The sequence below is a fragment of the Lycorma delicatula genome, chromosome 3 (assembly GCF_047948215.1).
Source record: "Lycorma delicatula isolate Av1 chromosome 3, ASM4794821v1, whole genome shotgun sequence".
Lineage (NCBI taxonomy): Eukaryota > Metazoa > Arthropoda > Insecta > Hemiptera > Fulgoridae > Lycorma > Lycorma delicatula.
Genome location: NC_134457.1, coordinates 74,019,687 through 74,038,651, shown reverse-complemented (window position 1 = coordinate 74,038,651; position 18,965 = coordinate 74,019,687). Strand labels below are relative to the sequence as shown.

General features: G+C 28.3%; 1 protein-coding gene across 3 annotated transcripts in view; it reads right to left on the bottom strand.

Moving 5' to 3' along the window:
* Window positions 1-18,965, bottom strand: part of RanBPM (Ran-binding protein M) — a 131,301-nt gene continuing 112,336 nt past the window's right edge. Inside the window, exons 12-14 of one of the 3 annotated variants that reach the window (XR_012755702.1) lie at window positions 12,657-12,839; window positions 8,783-9,614; window positions 1-568 (exon numbers count right to left, since the gene is read on the bottom strand). The gene's annotated coding sequence lies outside the window, so the exon portion shown is untranslated. The remainder of the gene's footprint in view (window positions 569-8,782; window positions 9,615-12,656; window positions 12,840-18,965) is intronic. The other 2 variants (XR_012755704.1, XR_012755703.1) reach the window with 2 other exon arrangements.

The window sequence follows — 18,965 nt, the reverse complement described above, 5'->3', positions numbered from 1 at the left end:
TTTTAACATCAAGTATGATAAAAACTAAAAAAAAAACTCTTTTTATGTAAAAAATAATAATAAAAATATATTTTTTCAGAATGCTACAAAGATTAGGCAGTGCTTGTATGTGTTTTTTTCAACTCTTCATTTTCAAATAAGCTTACACATTTTAAATTTATTTTTTGAAATTATTTTTATTTTACAGCACTTATAATGGTTTTATTTAAGTACACTAGATTCTGTATATAGGTTTTCTTTATAATAATTAACTATGAATTTTGTTTGTAGTTACATGTTTATTAATGATAATATATACTTCAAGAATAGAGTTTTACTTTTTATGTATTTGTTACTATAATTTTATATTAATTTAATGTGACTGATCAACTAACAAAAATGCAGGATGTTCATGAAGATTTGCAACCAGTTTAATCATGTATTAAATATTTTTTGTTGAAGTAATGTACATATTTGATATTATTGCTTAGTAGCTCAGTTGTACAATAAGTAATGCACAAGTAGTTATAAACATTTGATGTATCAAAAGGTCCTGGATTTGACTCTTAATTGTCACCATACACATTACCTACACACAAATAAAAACTTATTCAGTAATCACCAATAACACTGATATGATTTAAATTTCAAGTAAATATTGAAAATCTTTATCTTTTCATCAGTAATGGCCATAACTCATTAATTTATTTTGATTTTCTCTGCTGATTTTAGGAGATGCAGTATTTTATTTAAATTGATCTAGAGAATCCCGGTTATTACATTTATTCTTGGTAATAGCTGGAAGATGTGTATAGTAGATTTGAGTCTCATTGAATCTAGACCACCATCAATTTTTTCATTTTAATAAAAATTCTTGCTACAGTTCATGTAACTAATTGTTATAATTTTTGTTATATTTAGTAGTCTTATCTATAAGTTTCTAGGCAAGATAAAAGGTAAACAAATTTTTGTAATATTTTCTTTATACCCATACAAATTTCTTTAAATTTATCAGCTTAAAATGAACTACCTAACAGGGTATTTGTGAACAGTTGCAGTAATACTATTTTCAAAAGTTAAGACGTATAAGACGAAAACGTGTAATAAAGATTTAACATAGTTGAGGTCTAGGATAAGGCTAGGCTAAGTTACATGTATCGATAATCAGGTTAAGCACATTTAAAATCTTTCTGATATTTTTAAGGATATCAACTTTTCAAATAACTATGAATTCTATTTGTCAATAATTTCGTAATGTGACATATCTATCTGATACAAGGCAGCCTGTATATCCAAAAAATTTGGTTTTTGATGCATCATATAATCATAAAGTACATTTAATGATGGCTGTCACAAAATTTTAATATATTAATTGTATAACCTTATGAATTCTCTGTATAGTATTTTTTGGGCCCTTAAAACCCTATTCTTATTAAATTAATTAATAACACCCTTTTTTATCACTATGTTTATATATGAATCTTTTTTTTAAAAAAAAGCATATAAGGAATTTTTTTTGTGAATTAAAGCTAGATTTATATTTAGGATTCTTGTTTAGTTTTTGAATACATTCATTGTTACAGAAACCTATTTATAGGTTGGTTAACAAAAATGGTATGATTATATTATTTATGAAAACTGATTTTATTTACCGTGAATATGATTGTTTAAAGTTCTCTAAAAATTTAATAAATAAATTCTTTAATTTAATAAATTGAATTGTATCTTATCTTTTTATTTACGATGTAGACTCTCTTGTCCAGCATCTTCATTGAATTGTAGGTGTCTTCAGCTAATGTAAGTAATGTTATTAACAAACTAGATGGTCTTATAGTGCGCTGTTTTTGAAGTCAACTTGTCTCTTGTTCAATTACTATTAAGTATTTGATTTTTTAAAGTTATTTTACATAATTGTAAGTTAATTGTCTTTGTATAATAAGGTATGATTTGCCTGTTACTTAAATGCTATATTTTATTTAAAAAATTGCTTTAATTACAGTTTATTTTAATATGAATAAAAAGAATCGTATCATCTGTGTATTCAATGTGTCATTATACAAACAGGAATATTACAAGAATTTTGTATAATTTTTTATTATACAATATTTTTCTTTGCTATTCATCTGAATTTAATGACAAATATGATGCTTTCAAACTCGCAAAATAAAATAACTAATAAAAAAACAAAATAACATCATCTGTAATATTTTACTTGTTTCAGATCATGGTTTTATACATATTTTGTAAGGATAAATTTGTTTTTTTCTTTCAGATTTTAAATGATATTAATTGATGCTATAGGAAAATTATAAAATAACTACCTAATCCAACTTTTTTTTTGTAAATTAATCATTAAATTTGTTTAATATTTAATTAATTATATGGCAAAAGTAATTTTAAACATAAACTATAAATAATTAAAATAGTAGATGTTGTATTTTTAATCTTCTGTTATTATTTCTGAACATACAGGAATTAAATGATTTCAAATTATTTTTAGTTTAAAATGCAGAATGATTAAAGTTGCATCAAAATAAAAAAAATAATTTTCTTCATATAGTAGAATCATCAAAATCTTAATTAAATTACATCTGTACTTGAACCAAGTGAGGTCATCATGAGGAACCATGTGAGGTCAAGTGAGGTCAACATGTAGAATGTGTTTATTTGTCCACGGCAGTTATTCTATGGTTTTTTATTCATCCTGGGTTTTAGCCTAATGCACTGGATATTCTTCTGAGGACCTAGTGAACCACTTGCAGAACATAAAATCACATGATTCATTGTATAAATGAATTATATGACCAGAGAATACTTAGAATAAACTCCAAACACAAATTTAGAAGGTTTCATATATTGACACAAATATCCTTTTAAAATTTATGCTTTGGTAATTTATAATCTGTTAAATTGATTTGATTAATCAAATACTTGAGAAATAGTTGGAAAAACTCAATTTTAGACCAAAAAGCATTTAAAATTTCTTCCGTTTCATTTCTACTTATCTTGAATTGTAGGTACAAGTTTTTGTTCAAACATGAGACATTTAAAAAATATATGCCAGTTTCCAGGAAACCAGGTTAATAAAGTTTCCAATAACAAGATGCTGAACATTATAAATCATATTCTATTATTATTTCTGATATATTTCATATAAGTAAATATAATTTAACCATATTTGCATTTTGTTATAAAATGTTGTTTTTCTTTTATAATAGAAATTTTACCACAGAATTACATGAAAGGTCACATTATTTATATGAAATAATTTGATTTGTACAATCTCTTTTATCAACTACTATATTTTTTCCAGAAATATCACTATGTACTCTGTAATGTAATCAGTATCACTGACTAACTAATAAATGTTTTACACATATCATTTTTGTTAACTTAATTTTTTTTTTTTAATTAGGTTTTTATGTCATGGCATTATCTGTTTGATATATACATTAACAGTATGCTCTAACTAATTGCTACTTATTTATTTTTACATATATAGATATAAAATTGTAAAAAGAGTAATATTGTTTTTTGAAATTAATTATTAAAAACTGTGTGTGTATGTAAATGAATGTATGTATATATAAATTAACAAGGGAATCTTTGTTTTAATTTAAATTGTACAGAAATGGCTATGAGTCACTGTTGGATAAAGTTATATAAAATTAGTGTTTTTAAAGTACCGATTTATTTTTTTTAAACAGATGAAGTTGCTTGTTTGTTTTAGTCTGGCAAGAACCATATGCTTTTGCATATCACAAAACCCAAGTGTATCGATTATTTACTACTATAATTATTATTATTATTATTATTGTTAAAAGTTATTTGCTGTATAATGAAATTATAATATCTCTTTCCTTTGTCATTTCATTTTATAGTAGATTTCTGCTTTTAATAAAGCAGTTCCAAAATTTTGTAATCAAATCTTGTAATGTTCATTATAAACATGCAGACTACAGTTATTACAATAAAATGTGGAACATTTTAACAATACGGAATGGAATTTCAATTTATTTTTGATGATTATTTTTTTGTATTAATTCAGTACAAAGTTTTTTGCACCTCAAACTTACCATCTCCTTAGAATTTATGTCACCATACCTTAGAGTGTTTTATTTCAGATTATAAATGTGGATTTTCAGAAAAAAAAGTGAGACGTTTAACATAAGCAGAAAGTTGTAAGAATATTATCTTTTCCTTTATTTTTCTGTTTTTCAGGAAGAACGCATTTTCAGAGTTTTATTCCATCCTTAGTTCTGTAAGTACCAGCTAATTTCTTTTGTAATTACATGTCAGGTTATTAAAATCTTTATTATTTTTAATACACACTTAATCATGTGTTTTTAGAACTATGTTGGTACACTTACCGTCTAAGATTGCAAGTATATTTATATTCTATCTTATTATTACATAATTATTATTTAACTACAGCTATATTTAGAAATTATTTTCATGCAGAATTCAGAAACTGCATTTCAGAAACAGTTTGATGCGATGTATACATAGTAGTACCTTGTGAGGAAATGGACATACTTCAGGAATATATTCTATGGGTCAAAATAAAAAATAAATTCTGTATAAATATAGGTCCAAAAGCATTTTGTTTTACAGTTATGGCTGTCGAAAGATTTTTCCCAAATTTCTCTTGTAAATTCAAATTAATAATTTATTAATTCCTGTAATTTGATCTATAGAGTAAATGTTTAATGGTTTTAAGTGTAATTTGGCTTGAATTTTTTTTTAAATTTGATCTAAAAGTTGTATCTCTCAGCGTATCTGTTGTTATCCAACAGTTTTTTAATTAATAAAACAGATTAAGTCTAACGAACTTTAATATTTTGAGTAATTCAAGTTAACTCTTCAGGCATGAATGTCACTGTCAAAGATAAATGACTGGACAGGTCTGACAGACCTCTTTTGAAATAACACATTTCTCCAGCGATATTATTTTATTAAAAATGTTTACTGTTTATAATAAAATAATAAAAATATATTATCAAAGATTCAATAAAGCTCAAAAACTGAATGAATACAAAATTAGTTTATAAAATATAGAAAATGCAAAATAGAAGAAAATACAGTTCCAGTACTTGCGGACCTAAAATGGTTTTTCACAAAAATCACTAAATTATAAACGTAAATTACATACATCATAAACACATATATTATGATAAAAACAAAAAATTTAAGGAATAAACAATCTGAATATAATTTTTTAAAAATTGAAAAAGTTTCTTAATGAAAGAATAAAAATAAAAACAAAGAAAAATACTGAACAAATAAAAAATCCACCGAGTACTTCAAAAACCAAAATAAAACCATATCTTTAGAAAAACTTCTTCGAATAATTATTAACATAAAAGCAGAAAATATCTAAAAGTAAAAAAAAATCAAATAAAATAATATCTATGAAAGAATAATATACATTTTTTCAGTCTCTTGGTAAGGCACAAGTTTTTCTCAAGCATTGTAAGCAAATTGGACTTTGACATGATATATATATAAGTTTTATTCGTACAGGGCACAGTTTACATGGTTTTTTTAGCGTCCAATTTATCACTTGGCATATTATGACCATCTGCTTCAGCATTTTCAGGTGGGATGTCAACAATTCCCAAAACCTCGCGAATAATTTTTTTGACTATCTTGAATATTCGGATTATTTAGCCGGTTAACGAGGCGCTGTTACATAATTTTTTGCGCCATATTTTGTATGAACGTAAACCTAGAAATACTGAATTACGTGCATGAATCCAGGTGGGCATTCGCTACACTTATATCTACAATTCTGTAAAAAATCGCTATCGGCCATCTTGGAGTTCTACGGTTTGAATAATATTTTGAGCACACCATATCAAGGACATCCACTCCCTTTTTTTTTATGTAAAACTGTATTATTTCTGTCTTCAAATGTTTTTGATTGGTACATACTTGATTTCAGTATTACGCTCCGATTAGATTTTGGAACAAAAGACGTAAGCATTAATTTTCCGTTGAAACCAAAAAAAGCATTACCAACTGGCTTTCTTCGGTAAAAATGATTCAGGTATTTGTTTTTACGAAGCGTCCCGATGTATCTTAAACCTCTGTCTAATAGCTCCTTGCATACTGCTACAGAACTAAAGTAGTTTGCAGTTATGTTTCTGTTAGTACCACGAATACATTTAAACAGTTTTAGAACAGCTACACTTGACTTACAAAAACGGATTGCTCATCAACAGTAAGACCAATCCCATCACAACCTTTCCCGTTGTAAATGTAACCTTCATAAAAATTGCGGGCATCCGTAAGTGGCAATACTTTGCCGGCTTTTTCGGCATGTTTATCATAAAAGAATACCTTCCACGAAACTGAATATGCATTTCGTCAGTAGTTATGAATTCTCCTACTGAAATAGGCATTTTGCAATTATCGCGGAATTTTTTAAAAATTGAAGAAATTGCAGCCGTCTTTTCAATTTTTTCCACGTTCATTTCTTTTATCCGGGTTATCGAAACGAAGGCAAGAAATCAAAATTTCGTACATTATAGCTGACATAATTGCACGAAAAATTGGCCTTTCTGACAAACTAGTATTAAATAAAGATTTTATATTTTCCGAAAAATTTGTAGATAGAACATAATAAAAAAATTGTAACAATGCCGATATCTCATCAAAATTGGTAGGCCTGAATTAATTTTGATATTTGCTGTATTTTTTTTTATGTCTTGTATTGAGGTTTATTATATTTTGACGAGGTACCCTCACGCGTTGATTGGGCTACTCTGAATCCCATACAAAGTCATTACTTCCTAAATATACCTATGGGATTTGTATCGCAACATTTTCATTTTGAATAGCCCAGTCATCATTATTTTGTCGTCGTGGCCTATTATTTGGTTCCTTATCATTGCTGTTCGAATCACTCGATGCGGAATAATCTGACGTTAATCAGTCTTCATCGGAATTGTCAATAGTTTTATGTGAAGAATCACCATGAGTTGAGCTTTAGTTTTCTTCTTCAAAAACCATTCTTTTCATTTCCCTGCTATCTTAGAATTTTGTGACTGCAATCTGCGGACGCAGTACTACAGACCGGTAATAAATTAAACGTTACGTGCGGAGAAGGGTATAATAGACCGCAATGATTTTAACGAACCAGATTTTAAGGAAATACAGAAACTACAACGTAAAAACACACACACACACTACTCATTCAACCACTGGCAGACAACTACTGAAGGTCAGAACCTCAAACTCGTTAAACAACTTCCCTCACCAACTTTCGAAATTTGCCAGCAGTGTCATACTATGTTCACGCCTGAAGGGTTAATTATATTGCTAATAATCTTATAAAAAAACATAGAATAGATAATCAAATGTGTAGATAATTTAATTTTGAGCAAATTATAAATATATTTCATTTAAAAGTAATTTGAATAAAATTGAAAGAAAATTATTTTAAACAACAGAGATCAAAACTGAAATTTAGGATATATTAAAGACACCGTCCAAATTTTCTCCTTAATTGTTTATTCATAACCTAATGAAAAAATTTGTCAGAAGTTTTACTAATAGTCATAATTGCTCTAAATAAGCTAAAAATTCTGTTAATTCTTATTTAGAATTAACTCTTGTTAGCTTTTATCTGTCCCCACATGTAGTAATCAAAGGAATTAAGATTGGGGTATCATAGAGGCCAATTAATTGGGCATGCTCATCCAGTTTACTGCTTGGTTTCAGAGGTGCACTGTCATGTTAAGAAATTTGCTGTCTTATTTTAAATGTTACAAATCTACCAGGATTGGCAACAAATACTGATAAAAATTTACCTAATTTAGCATTTCCCTGGTTGAGTGGAGGTCTATACATGTTATTTAAATTATAATTTTTTGTTCAACTAAAATTTGTATAGAAAATTTAATAGTACATCCATTGGAAATGATGAAAGAAACCAGAAAATATTTTGCGATTTGGAACCCTTCTGTTTGAAAATCACTCATATTCATGTTTTAGGGTGGTAATTTGCAATAAAAACAACACGCACTTATTTGAAAACTCATATGATATACTAAAACTAAATAAATGAAGAAATTGTTTATTAGACATCAGTTCTTTGTCTTTAATTTAGATAATTTGCAGATTATTATTGTAGGTATACAAGACAGTTAATATAACATTGTTGCTATTATTATATTTTCCTGATAATTTTTAATTAACTATATAGCAATAACAATTAAATATAAATAATACTGCACATATAATTACAATGTACTATTTGACAAGGATGTTTAAATAATTTTTTCACATATTTTGTTCAGTTTATTTTTTACACTTGATTTTTTAAAACATTAAGTTGCATTTCTATTTTCTATATTTACATAAATCTTCCCAAAATAAAATTCTGTCTTTATTGTATTGTTTAATTTACTGACACTACTTTACAGGTTATTTACTCCAAAATAGAAAGGAGTGTTTTTGTAAACATCATTTTATGTAAAGCTGTTTTATACACTCTAAAAAAAATTTGGGTAGCAATTTCTTCAAGACAAATATATGTAAAACCATAAAGTTTGACCAATAATTGCTATTTTACCATAGAAATACAGTAATGTATTACTAATTTATAATATATATTTGGCATGCATAACCAAGGATATTTTATGATTTCCGTTTGTGAATATTTTTTCCCTGTAGAATGATTCTGGATTATATTCTTTCCTCTTGGAACAATTTTGTAAATGGGACAAATTTATGAACATGTATTTCTCCATTTTTCTATTTCTAGAATTACTAAATTATTATTTTAATCTAACTGTACCTTTTTTTATTCATGTTGAAAATTGGTTACTTTAGTTTTTGTAATGTTAATTGTTTTTGAAACGTTTGGCTGGATAATTTTTCCCATAAAAATGTTATTAAAATTATTACATTAAATTTTTTATATCACAGAAAACAACATCATAAGTTAAGTGAAAAAATGAAAGTAAAATTGATCATAAACATTTGATTTCTATTGAATTATTTGTTGTATTGTGGATTTGTAATGTTTAAATATTGTCATATTTCGTCATACAAGAAAATGAGTGTAATTTTCAGATATTCATTTGGGTATTTACTCGCATTTGCATAATTTTTCTTTTTGTTTGTATTATTCAGTTTGTTTTCTCCATGTTTTTTGTTCACTTATATTCAGCAATTTATTTAAAAAATAAGCATTGTTTCCATTTTGGTTTACACAATTCTGTGCCACATCTTATCTGTATTTTCATTAGTACTTGTATATATCTAAAGGTGGTACCAGTTTTTAGTGTGTATATTTTTTTTACAATAATTTATGTTATACTATATATTTATTTTACATGTCCACAAGTGATCAGAGTTTATGTCCTGTGTTATTGACAAATGGTTTTCTATATGTATTGGTTTCTACTTTATTTTTACAGATTTCAATTTTTGTAATCAAACGATAGATTTTCTGCTTTTCTTGACTATTTTTAAATGCAGGCATCCAGGACCAGGATGTATTTTCTTGTTAATGTTTATTCTTTTTCTTTAATGAATTAGCATATATATTTTTTTCAGCGATTCACATTTTCACCTGTTTCAATTGTATGTCTTCTACTCAGTGAAATATTCTGCAGAAACATTTTCTGTAATATAATGATGTATAAATATTAATAATATAATACACTGAAATTACTGAATGACATCATTATTGATATTATCTGCGATTTGACCCTGTTGAATCATGTAAGCTATACCTAACCAAAATACAGTAAGTAATTAGATAATACCACATTAACTTACAATAACTGATTTTCACATTATCCTGCATCTTCATATGGTAAAATTTATGATAAATACGATTAAATTTTATGTTTATTACATTAAAACTTTCTTTTTAATGATTTGTCATTTTTTCTGAAATTATGTTTTCTATTGTAAAATTTTAAATATTATAAGCATACATATAATTTTGCTCTCCAGTACTGGAAGTATATATATATATATTTTTTATTTTTTTATTTTTTAAATTCAAATAATTCATTAACATATTGACCAGTGTGTTAATAAAATTTAAACCACCAAAACACAGTAAATATATGTTTTTTTTTTTTTTTTTTTGTCTTCAGTTATTTGACTGGTTTGATGCAGCTCTCCAAGATTCCCTATCTAGTGCTAGTCGTTTCATTTCAGTATACCCTCTACATCCTACATCCCCAACAATTTGTTTTACATACTCCAAACGTGGCCTGCCTACACAATTTTACCCTTCTACCTGTCCTTCCAATATTAAAGTGACTATTCCAGGATGCCTTAGTATGTGGCCTATAAGTCTGTCTCTTCTTTTAACTATATTTTTCCAAATGCTTCTTTCTTCATCTATTTTCCGCAATACCTCTTCATTTGTCACTTTATCCACCCATCTGATTTTTAACATTCTCCTATAGCACCACATTTCAAAAGCTTCTAATCTTTTCTTCTCAGATACTCCGATTGTACAAGTTTCACTTCCATATAAAGCGACACTCCAAACATACACTTTCAAAAATCTTTTCCTGACATTTAAATTAATTTTTGATGTAAACAAATTATATTTCTTACTGAAGGCTTGTTTAGCTTGTGCTATTCGGCATTTTATATCGCTCCTGCTTCGTCCATCTTTAGTAATTTTACTTCCCAAATAACAAAATTCTTCTACCTCAATAATCTTTTCTCCTCCTATTTTCACATTCAGCGGTCCATCTTTGTTATTTCTACTACATTTCATTACTTTTGTTTTGTTCTTGTTTATTTTCATGCGATAGTTCTTGCGTAGGACTTCATCTATGCCGTTCATTGTTTCTTCTAAATCCTTTTTACTCCCGGCTAGAATTACTATATCATCAGCAAATCATAGCATCTTTATCTTTTCACCTTGTACTGTTACTCCGAATCTAAATTGTTCTTTAACATCATTAACTGCTAGTTCCATGTAAAGATTAAAAAGTAACGGAGATAGGGAACATCCTTGTCAGACTCCCTTTCTTATTAGGGCTTCTTTCTTATGTTCTTCAATTGTTATTGTTGCTGTTTGGTTCCTGTACATGTTAGCAATTGTGCTTCTATCTCTGTATTTGAACCCTAATTTTTTTAAAATGCTGAACATTTTATTCCAGTCTACGTTATCGAAAGCCTTTTCTAGGTCTATAAATGCCAAGTATGTTGGTTTGTTTTTCTTTAATCTTCCTTCTACTATTAATCTGAGGCCTAAAATTGCTTCCCTTGTCCCTATACTTTTCCTGAAACCAAATTGGTCTTCTCCTAACACTTCTTCCACTCTCCTCTCAATTCTTCTGTATAAAATTCTAGTTAAGATTTTTGATGCATGACTAGTTAAACTAATTGTTCTGTATCCTTCACATTTTTCTGCCCCTGCTTTCTTTGGTATCATAACTATAACACTTTTTTTGAAGTCTGATGGAAATTCCCTATTTTCATAAATATTACACACCAGTTTGTATAATCTATCAATCGCTTCCTCACCTGCACTGCGCAGTAATTCTACAGTATTCCGTCTATTCCAGGAGCCTTTCTGCCATTTAAATCTTTTAATGCTCTCTTAAATTCAGATCTCAGTATTGTTTCTCCCATTTCATCCTCCTCAACTTCCTCTTCTTCCTCTATAACACCATTTTTCTAATTCATTTCCTCCGTATAACTCTTCAATATATTCCACCCATCTATCGACTTTACCTTTCGTTTTATATATTGGTGTACCATCTTTGTTTAACACATTATTAGATTTTAATTTATGTACCCCAAAATTTTCCTTAACTTTCCTGTATGCTCCGTCTATTTTACCAATGTTCATTTCTCTTTCCACTTCTGAACACTTTTCTTTAATCCACTCTTCTTTCACCAGTTTGCACTTCCTGTTTATATATGTTAAACTTACCATATTAATTCCAAGAATTTTTGCAGGTCCCACACCTTCAATTTGTATTTAATTCTATAATTACATTAAAATAAATTGTTAGTTTTATAAATTTTGAAATTTATAATGGATAAATACATAAATTTTGCTGTTCAGTATTGGAATGATGTACTGAACATCAAAATTTGCATTATTAGATCTTCATTAGGTTTAAATTTTTTCTTTCATTTAATTTAAATCTATTAATAAAAAATCAGTTAGTGAATTTGTTATAAGCCAATGTAACTTTATTTTTAACTTCTTTTCCTGTTGTGTAAATTATAGTGTTATCCATTTTCTTTCCAGTTCTACTTCTCTCCTAATAGCATCTGTCATGCCATTGACATATATTATGGAGTTAGACCCAAGGTGTTCCATGTGTATGTATATATACGCATATCTTATCTTACCCTTCTATTTGCAAAATATAAAATGACATTTATTTACATACATTCCTGGTATAAAGATTTGCTATTTTTATTCACCTAGTTTAGTTTTCTAAAAGAATACAAATAATCACCAAATTAAAATTTCCTTTTGAAAATCAGAGTTTGATTAAAACATAATGCCCAGTCTCTAAAACCAGTCATCCCCTTTTGTTGAAAAGATGCTGCTAAAACAAAATAAACTTAATATGTACTTAAAGTGAAATTGTTTGTTTGAATTATCTTATGTTTGCTTAAGAATTTTACCAGAACTTTTTTTTTAAAGCAAGAAAAACATACGCAAAACTTACTTTAAGCAGGTCTGGAAAAGTCAGGTAAGATACTTTTGATCAAATCAGCTCCCATTTATATTGTTTTATATTTAAAATCTCATCTTCATTTATGGGACGCTAATAAAAGAGACTCTCTTGAATTACTATGAGGAGGGTATAATTTTAAGTCTGTCGTTTAAGGTAGTGTGGAAGCTATTTTGTCTGAAAAATTAAAAAAAAGTTTTTAACAGACTCTATTGTAATGTTTAAACTTATGTTTATTTTTTCTTTTTGGAACACCTATATTCATTAATGATTTTGCCAGCATTTTTTTGGAAAAATGTTTTAATGGACTTCGAATTTGATCTCAAAATAATTTTTTGTCAGCACAATTTTCCTTCCTATATTTACTTCTTTGGAATTTTTATCTCTTTTTATTCAGGAAATTAGGTTAACATTATCTTGTTTTTTTTATCTTATAATTTTCCTTCAGTGGCGGTATATAATTGCTAATTTTTTTTTTGTTTTATGGCTTCTGGAAATGCACTGTCAAAAATATTGGTAAATTCCTTCCAAAATTTATTAAATGCTTCCTGAATTTTATTAGTTTCAGAAACCTTTGCCCTATTACAGTTTACCAGGTGATGCTTCGTCTTTTCTTTACCTAATTTATTAACGTAGTTTTATAATATGCTTAATGGGAAGTATTTCAATATACGAGGCTCAGCTAATAAATTTTACACATATATGTGTAGTATGGGAATGAAAAGAGATATTGGAATGAAATAAAATAAAATTAATGGTATTGTACTATTTATTTTTCAATATAATCCCCGTTTACACTGATACACTTTTCCCAAAGTGTGACAAGTTTTTGCATTCCGTCACCGAAAGATTCTTTCTCAGATCCAAATGCCCATAGCTTCCTTCACCTCATCATTGGTGGTGTAATGATTACCTTTGAGATGAGGGAAGAAGTGGAAGTTCCACGGAGCCAAATCTAGCGAGTATGGCCGATGCAGAATAGGCCCAAACTTCAGCTTGCGGAGAGCCTCTGTAGTGGCGTGCGATTGTCATGTTGCAGGATTATGGGCATGATGGTCTTTCAAATGTGACATACTCATTGTCTGAAGTGTCTTAATGTCTCAATATACCATTCAAAGTTCACAGTTGTCCCATATTCCAGATACTCTGACACAAACGTATTTGGCATTCCAAAACATGATCAAAAGCAGTTTCTTCACAAAGGCTTCAATATTTGGGTTTTGATGATTCATATCTGTATTCCATGCTTTGCTTTTTGCTTCCAAGTTGTAATGATGTACCCAACACGCATCCCCAGTCATAATATTGAAAAGGAAGTAGTTTCCTTCGGGATGATAGTGCATAAAAGTTCTTTGCAACTTCAACACAATGCTGTTTGTGTTCGTCCGTCAGTGTGCACAGATTTTCGACCCAATTGCTCGACATATGGCCTACTTGTTCTTTAGATATGCCTAATTGAATAGCAATGCGTTGCTGGGCGATTCACCAGTCACTTTGAAGCAAATCTTCCATCTCCTTTTGATGTTTCTCATCAGTCAGAGAACTGGTCGTCCGCTGCAAGGTGCGTCCTCAATTGTCGCTTTACCAGCTTCATATTCACAAAATTTCAACGTTCCCTATTTACAGTATTCCTCTCAGTTACAGTTACTGTAAATTGGTTTTAAACAATGAAAAATATTCATAGGATTCACATTTTCTCTTGTTAAAAATTCAGTCACTGTACACTGTTTTAACCGTGTTCACATATTGGCCACACTCGACTCCATTTTAAGTGCTACTGAAAACAAACCGGTAAACAGATTTCAATGCATTATCGCAGGTTTGTAGAGGAGGATTTTAGCTATTATGTGTTGCCACGCCAACTTGATAGTACCTTTTGTCTCCATGTAGCACGCTAGTGTGCAAAATTTATCAGCTGAGCCTCGTAACAAGATCCCAAATCTTTTTTGTTGGTTAAAATATTATCAATGCATCTATTTCCTACAAATCTAGTTGGGTGCTTATTAATTGGAAATTAACTGAAGTTGTACTAACATGTTTTTAAGATCATTTGATATTTGTTTCCTTTTCATTAACAATCCTATCTCCCATTATCAAATTAAATTTGATGTGTAAATCCATACTTAGCAAGTCCTTATCACAGTAGGGTTTATTTAGAAAAAAATGTTACCATATCAAATTTTCTATATTATTACTATACTATTCAGCTCAAAGACTTCAAAAACAGTAATTTTAAAAACTTCTTCAAAGTTATATGGTTTATTTTAAAACTTAAATTATTTATTTTTGTATAAGCAAGGATATTATATTTTTTATTACTTCTATAGTATTACTTTTTAAGTGGGGTTCCTACAAATTTCTTTACAACCTGCATATATTCCTGTCCACCTTCCACCATTCTTCTTTCTTCCATTGCCCCCTACATCCCTTTTCTCCACATCTTTCTTAGTCTACCTCTCTTCCTTCTTGCTCCAGGACAATAACACCCTTCCTTTTCAGCCACCTCTCCTCACTCATCCGTTGAATATGCCCATACCAAATTGTTTTTCTTTGATTCTTTTAATTATGGAATTTGTCCTTACTCTTATAATAAAGTTACAAGACCAAAAATCATTATCATTTTACCTTTACTTGCTCAGTAAGATTAGTAAAGATGCAGCCAAGGTATTCTTACCCCAATTAAGTCTATGACTTAGGAACCAGAGTCTAGAATTTTAATTAATATTAGTCAAGTAGGTTTCATTTTTATCATTTTCTACTGTTTTTTTCTTCACTTAGCTCACTTTGGTTTCTGACATTTTAAAATTTGTTTGTGAATTACTTGAAACTGTAAAATTATTAATACCAGTAGTTTCTATCAGATTCTTGCTTAGAATATTAAAAGCTTTGATAAACTCAAGTTCACTAATTACATTTTGTTTATTATTGTTACTATTATTTCTGAACAATTTAATTCTTTATGTAGTGCCATTAATTCTTTTGTTTGTGTCTGCTAGTGTGATAACACCAAGGTCTACTAATCAAATATAAAATAAAAATTTCTTATCGTGTTTTCCTTAATTTAAAAAAAATTATAACGGTCATTTGAATGCAATGAAATGAAATGGTTGCATGCAACCACTTTCCACTGCAAACTGGTGTTTCTAAACCACTCATTATTATTTGGAGCACATAACTTTGACTTGCAACTGTTGAATCATGGTTATCTCAATAATGTTTGGAGTTATGTTCTAATTAATGATAGTTTGATGTGTATCATTATATTACATTCTGAAACATGAATTAGCAAACAGGAAGGTAGTAAGTCTAAAACCTACTTTCAATCATTTGCTGTGTAGTCAAACAGTTGGTTCACTGGAACATAATGCGAATTGAAAGAATAAAAAAAAATTGTAACTTTTAAAAAACAAATAAACTTTTAAATTATTTTTTTAACTTAATGATATTTGTTTTTCTATATACTTTTTCACCAAGAAGACTGGTTTACTAAATAAAAAATTAAATATGCCATCCTCAAAACCAGGATCCTTCTTTTTTCAATTTCAGTAACTACTTTATTGCTATAACCATCTGGATTATTTTAGTGTACAATTAATGTTTGACGGATCTCCATTATCATAATCTACAAACTCCTAGTCTCTATTTTCATCATTGTGTTTTGAAGTATTTCGGCAAACAGTTTTCTTTCCAATTTTAACAAATTTGTCTTCATCTAGATGATTATTGATTAATAAACTGTATTTACAAAATTAATATCATTAACCATGTTTACACCAGAAATTTTTTATTTGTATTATAACAATAGCTGCAAAAGTTGTTGATTAAATAAAAATAAACTACAACTGTTGGGACCAATTATATTAAGAATCCTATTTTAAGGGACTGGGTATTGTAGGACTAATGTGTATTGTTAGTTGAAGTTTTCTGCAGTTTGCAAGGTATCTGGTACCTGAAATTTCATAGTATAATGAAGTATGAAATAAAATTTGATAATAAATATAATGGATAAAATACATTTAAGTTGGTAAACAAATATTATAAAAACCAATACACACAGAAAATTTCAAAGTGATTATTCACATTTTACATAATACAAAATACATTTTGTATTATGCGTTATATATTTTTTACATACATATATATTGTTTCACAAAAAGAAAATAATTTCACAACACAATGTGTTCTACTCAAGCAAATAAAGAATGATCAGAGGTTCAGAAATCACAGTTTTTTAATTAAAACCAGAGAAAAAATCCTCCCTAACAAAAGTAAGGAAATTAATACAAACACATTTAAATTTTTAAATGTATGACAAAATTTTACATATAAGGACTACTTGTCAAACTTCAACCTGTGCAGTATAAAAGTGTTACAATTCTGCCAGGAGTATCAGTGAAGTAGTGTTGGGTCTACTAATAGTTCAGTGGAGGAGATATTATGACAGGATGCCGTAGGTACAAAGAAGTCAGTTCAGCCAACCTGCACATGAACTGAGCTTTCTTCTAAATTATCTTCCTAAATTTTACAGCTCATCATCAATAATTTAAAACTGTAATAAACAGCTTCATAATTTAGACAGCACGATTGCGTATAAGCAGCATGTTTCTGAGGTAGGTAAACAATGTTTGTTAACAAAGATAAATGATGACGGAAATTAAATGAAAACAATATCATGTGCTCTATGAACAAATATAATGGTGAAATCATACAATTTCACAAATTACTGCTATCTATTGAAATAGAAATAAACTTTGTTGATAAGTACAAAAAAACATGGGAACAGCAATTCAGTCAAGATCCCTTAACTGAAATGTGAACATTGATTTTGGTGGAATAAATTTCACTCTAATATAATTTTTTATATCTAGCGTAAAATAATGTTTTCAATTAGAAAAGCTTTTTTTGTGTAATTTTCTGATTTTAAACATCTTCCTACAGCTTGCTGAAAAGCTTTACTAATATCAATAATAATGAAAATTGTAAGTTGGACAAGCTGTTAAAGATCTCTACCAAATGACAAGCCAATACAATTTGTAATGTTTATCAAATTTGAGTGGATTTTCATTGATTTGAATTTTTGGCAATTTCATTTTAATGGTATCAAAAACAAGTAATTTTATTTATCACAACTGTTAAAATAACCGCAAAGAATTAACATGTAACGCTAAACAGTGAAGGAGTACTATGTCTATTTTTCCTTCTCTTATTTTTCATAACTGTCAATTCTTGCACATACAGTCCTCTGTATTGCCTCTAGAATTATCAGACTTTGTGAATTAATAAAACATTATAAATAATAGTAATTACAAGAACTACATAGTAGGGGGATGTACAATGCAGTTCAATCAAATTCAATGTTGATTCTTTTAATTTGCTCACTTTAGTCTGTAAAAGCTGTGACATTTTTTCAAAATCTATTATGTGTTGTGCTTTTTTAGAATCTTTTTCAAACAATTATAAAATTTGATGAAAATTTTAACATGTATTCTGTTTTAAAATAATCATACATTACCTAAATCTTGTAACTTGAAAACATCTACCTCTTTAGACCCTGCTATGTTTGTGAAAGACAAACTGGGCAGGAATTTCAATTGAGAAAATGTGCTCAAAAAAATCTAGTGAACAGAAGTAGTGGAATGCTGATTTTTTTTGGAGGTTGGGATAAGTTATCTGGTAACTCCATCATGGATCATACAATTTTTAGCATTACCAAATTATTATTAGAAACAATTAATGAGTTACAATCTTCAACAAATATATATTTATTTTACTCTGACTTCAGCTAATGACATCAAATTTTAAAAACATTAATGGAGTGAAATGATGCATACTTAACCGTTTTCTTAATTTGATTTGCAAAACTTTAATATTATTTATAATAATTAATGTGATCTTATTCATAACTATGTTTGATTTGATGGAATCTAATACAGTGTCTGTTAAACATTTAAGGACACCCCTAAATTACACTTTAGCTTCCTGTCCTTATATGTTTGCTAAACCATATAATGCTAGACATTAGCCAAATAACCCTTAAAATGTTTTTTAATACAAATTAGACCTCTGTATCTTTTATAGAACTGATTTTATTGCAATTTGTCTGTTTTAAAAAGGGTGTAAAATGTAAGCACAAACCTAATTTAAAAAAATTATTACTCTAGAACAGGTACACTAAGAATTTTGGACAGAATTTTAGTCTAGAACAGACTAATGAATTCTGGTATGTATATAGGGCTTGCAGGAAAGGCACCATAGGCCAGTCTCCTTTTTTTAAACACGTGTGAGAGCTTAGTCACGTCCCTG